Raw genomic sequence first — 4,632 nt, 5'->3', positions numbered from 1 at the left:
CCTCATAGAGGGGGGCGGGGGGCGCGCGGAGCCCAGCGCGAGCCCAGGCCGCGCGCCGCCGCCGCCACCGCCGCCGCCGCCGAGGACCGCCCCCGGATGGCGTCACTTCCGGGAGGCTATGACCACGCCCCCTCCCCCAGGGCGTGCTCGCGCCTGCCTCCACGGAGCGTGACGTAAAGTGCGGCCTGGGCCGCTATTGGCCGTGGGCTGCTTCTCGCCTGGCCGTTGGTCCCCTGCCCCGACCCTTGCTTTTTACTTCCCGGGCGCTGAGGCCAAAGCCGCCCCTCCCCGGTACGGTCGAGGGGCCCTGGAAAGCCGGGTTTAGCCCTGGCCGAGAGCCGCTGGCCTTGGGAGGACCTCTGATCTGGTCCCGCCTCTGCCGCTTGCGCTGTGTGGCCGTGGCCGAGTCATTTCTACATTGACTGTCTGTATCCCTGCTGGCATCCAGTGAATATTGATGGAATGACACATGAATAATGTGTGTTCTAGAGCCAGTGGTGTGCTGATAAATGTTCGACAGCCGACTCTCTGGAGGGAAGAGAGCAATATATGCATATATATGGTACATAAATTTATTCCAAATTTCACTGATGTAAAGGATGTTAGAGCACACAATTTACAAATAATAATAGTACAATTGCAAATTCCATATAACTCGTTGATTCTCAAGAATCCTTTCATTGGGGCGCCTGGCTGGCTCAGTCCATAGAGCATACGACTTTTGATCTCGGGGTTGTGAGCCCCGCGTTGGGTGTAGACATTACTTAAAAATAAGAATCTTTTTCTTCAGGTTTATTTATTTGATTTTTGAGGGGGGGGGGGGGGAATCCCAAAATCAGTGCTGTCGGTGTGGAGCCCTATGCAGGGCTCGATCTCACTAACCAGGAGATCATAACCTGAGCCAAAATCAGGAGTTGGATGCTTAACTGACTGAGCCACCCAAGAACCCCAAAAATAAAAATTAAAAAAAAAGAATCCTTTCATTGATTTTTGGCAGACTCTTGTATGGGTAGCCTGTGGTATGAAATTGCAGCATGAATGTTGGTTGATGGTCTCCTCAATGTCAGTGTAAGAGGAGAGTGAAAAAAAGAGGGTCTTATTATGGGAGTGACTTGCTTGCTGAATCAGAAAACAGTTTTCAAATACTGAAAGAACATTTCCTCAGTTTCTTTGCTATTCACATTGTAATGGCGATAGGCATACATAGCACATTAAATTAAAATGTAAACTGTTAACTTTTTCTCTATCACTTTCTTAAATCTAGATAATCGACAAAACAATAAATCAAGGCCCTGGTTTGCAGCATTTGCTGATATCCATGGTGTAAATACTCCCACCATGGCTGATTTCAATCTGCCGCACACATTGTTACTGAACGAAAGAGATGAGTGGTAACGTACCCTTTTGTAGCAGTTTCCTCATGCAGGTACAATAACAACTCCAAGAGCATAGGTAAGTAGTAATAGTAAAATTATTAGAAAGTGATGAGTTTTGAAATTGTATTACCTTTGTCTTAAACCTCATTTAATTCTAAGTGTGTACAATTTCATTTTTTAATAGTGGCTGTGTTTAACAATTTGGCTTGCAAAATTCCTGAAGTGTTAACAGTTGGCCTTCGCAGTCCTGGACAAGCCAGCTCCCCAGCACCTTTATGCCTCAGTTTTCTCATCTGCAAAATAGGGATAAGGACCGCTGCTTCGCTTACTTGCAGGCCTGTTGTGAAGATCAAATAAGGTAAAGCTTGTTGTGTAGAGGATACTGGACTGGAGGGGAGGGAGAGGACTGGACCGGAGACTGCAGGCAGAGAGATCGGTTAGGAAACCGTTGCAATCCCATGAGAGATGCTGAGGGATGCGAGAGAGGAGGAGGAAGGATCAGCCAGCAGAACTTAGCAACTCTGCACCTCAGGGTGCATTGAGGCGAAGAAGATACGAGTCCTGGAGCCAGAGAGACCTTTTTAAAATGGAAATTTGTCGGGGCGCCTGGCTGGCTCAGTTGCTAGAGCATGCAACTCTTGATCTCTGGGTCATTAAGTTCGAATCCCACAGTGGGTGTGGACTTTACTTAACAATAAAATTAAAAGCGAAAATAGAGGTGCACCTGGGTGGCTCAGTCGGTGAAGTGCCCAGCTTCGGCTCAGGTCATGATCTCACAGTTCATGAGTTCGAGCCCCGCATCGGGCTCTCTGCTGTCAGCAACAGAGCCCACTTTGAATCTTCTGTCTCCCTCTCTCTCTGCCCCTCCCCCTGTGCACACTCACTCTCAAAACTAATTATTTAAAACTAAATAAATAAATAAAATGGAAATTTGTCCGTAACCTGTGACTGTAACACTTTGTAGTTTCCCATCATTCTTAGGCTAAAGACAAAACTCCTTAAGGAGGCCTATGGGGTCCTGTGTGATCTGATCCCTGCTTCTCTCTGGCTTCATCTCCCACCAACCTTCACCTCTCTTCCTCACCACCTTGGAGAAATCTCCCTGCTAGGTACTTCCTCCCCACCCAACTCCAAAACCACTCCTTTGTTGCACTGACTTGCACACGTGTAATTTTTCATCTGTCTGTGGGGTTATTTGATTAAAATCTGCCTTCCCTACTAGGCTGTAAATTCTGTAAGGGCAGGGGCCAGGTTTGCTTTTGGCCCATTCATGGACTCTCCAGGGCCAAGGACTGTTCCTGGCACAGAGTGGGCCGCTGCAACGTAAGCAGGGAATGGTTGTTCAACCCCATGCCTTGCAAGGGGCTCCTGATACAAATTCATGTCTAATTCTGCACAACACAGTATCTTTCCTTGCCCATGAAGAAACTGAGGCTCAGAGAGTTATTTACCCAAGGTCACACACTTCGAAAAGGTACAGTGGATTTCAAAACCACCCTCTCTCCTTCAGCTACCTCTCAGGTGTCACTCAGATTTCTGGAGAGAAGAAGAGAAGTTGCTATAGGATCACAGAACACTTGAAGCCAAAGGAGATCACCCAAGATCCTTGGCTGTCTCTGGCAAACCTTTCTGGCCCCGGAACAGGTTAGCCCATGAATGCAAGGTCTGTAGCTGTGCAGCGCCCTCTGCTGTCCAGCTACTTTCTTGGTTGGGGAGGGAAGCTATGTCCCCACCTGGCGTGTCCCCATCTGGGGCATCTAGGCTCTCCTCCAGAGCACACAGAAGCACAGGGAAACGCACATAGGCTCTTTTCTTTTTTGTTTTTTAAGTTTTCTTTATTTATTTTGAGAGAGAGAGAGAGAGAGCGTGAGCAGGGGAGGGGCGGGGGGGGGGGGTTGCGGAGAGAGAGAATCCCAAGCGGGCTCAGTGCTATCAGCACAAAGCTCCACGTGGGGCTTGATCCCACAAACCGTGAGGTCATGACCTGAGGTGAAATCAAGAGTCAGAGGCTGAAATGACTTCGCCGCCCAGGCGCCCCCACACAGGCTCTTTCTAAGGTTGGGCAAGGAATACTGCCTTTCTCCATTTCCTTAAATGCCCGAGCAAAGGAAGTGTATCTTTGTACGAGCTGGATTTGCATTTGCTGAGCAGGTTTTGTGTCTACACCTCTGTCTTTCACTGAGGACTATCTAGGGGGTCCCTGAAGTGGTAGGACCCTAGTTTAAAAGGTTTGTGAATGGGTCGCCCGGGTGGCTCAGTCAGTTGAGCGTCCGCCTCTCGATTTCAGCTCAGGTCTTGATCTCAGGGTCGTGAGTTCAAGCCCCCCATGGGGCCCCACACTGGGCATGAAGCCTACTTAAACACATAAGAAATGAAAATAAAAAACTCAGAGAACTTAAACCAGTCCTGAGGTTCGCTTAGTCATTCAGCAATGGGCTGGGCTTCGGGGGTGTGGTGACGAGGCGATCAACACTGCCCCTGCCCCTCTGGAGCTTCCCAGCTAGCTTGAGCCCTAATTACCCCCTTTCCTAGATGTATGACCAAGAGCAAATGATTTAGTGCCTTTGAACCTGTATCTCATTGGTAAAAATAGTTCCATAATAATCCCCCGCCGCCAGGGCTGTTGTGGGGGTTACGTGAAAACTTACACAGAAATGGTAAAACGCTACCCAAACGTTGGTTGTCATTATTATGAAAAGCCTCTTGGGGGGCAAAACCGATTATTATTATGTCTTTATACAGTGTGTCTGTTGCTCCTCCGCTAACAGTCACCAGTAAGACCAAGAACTCGGAATGGGTCATTCTGCCCTTCATCTCTCTCTCTTAGCACACGGAATCAGAGAGGCCGCGGAGAGACTATGGATGTGTGATACAGGCCTGCCTCCACTCCCTGGCTTTGTGGCTTTGAGAAGGTCAACTTTACTGGCCTTCAGTTTTGGTTTTAGTTTCCTTCTCTATCCGAGGAAGTTCTGGGCTATAGGCACGTCCAGGTCTGACATCATAGCGGTTCTGCTGGGGGGTTGTCCTCAACCCCCCTCCTCGCCCTCCCCCCTGTTCCGTCCCCACTTAGGTTCCAAGGCAGAGTTGTGTGCAGGGCCCGCCTGTAAAGCTCTTCCCTGTGAAGGGAAGTTTTTAGCAACCACCACCCATCCCTTCCTACATACTTCCGGTGCTCTGGGACATCAAAGGTTCAAGGCAGTGGGCAGAGCGAGAGGGGAAGAAGCCAAGAGACAGCATGTGTAAGTGAGGCCAGGTC

At 49.3% G+C, this 4,632-nt stretch overlaps 1 long non-coding RNA gene across 2 annotated transcripts; it reads left to right on the top strand.

The window, feature by feature from the left end:
• The first annotated feature begins 278 nt into the window (after positions 1–278).
• Positions 279–3,160, top strand: LOC122206634. 2 transcript variants are annotated; one of them, XR_006196531.1, is made up of 4 exons: positions 279–562; positions 1,265–1,452; positions 1,561–1,734; positions 2,887–3,160. It is a non-coding gene; the product is annotated as an uncharacterized LOC122206634 (long non-coding RNA). The 2 variants fall into 2 exon arrangements; XR_006196530.1 differs by lacking the exon at positions 2,887–3,160 and having other exon boundaries at positions 1,561–2,103.
• The last annotated feature ends 1,472 nt before the right edge of the window (positions 3,161–4,632 follow it).

This window comes from Panthera leo, chromosome E1, assembly GCF_018350215.1.
Source record: "Panthera leo isolate Ple1 chromosome E1, P.leo_Ple1_pat1.1, whole genome shotgun sequence".
Taxonomy (NCBI): Eukaryota; Metazoa; Chordata; class Mammalia; order Carnivora; family Felidae; genus Panthera; species Panthera leo.
Note: the sequence above shows the minus strand (reverse complement) of the source record. Positions and strands in the feature narration are given on the sequence as shown.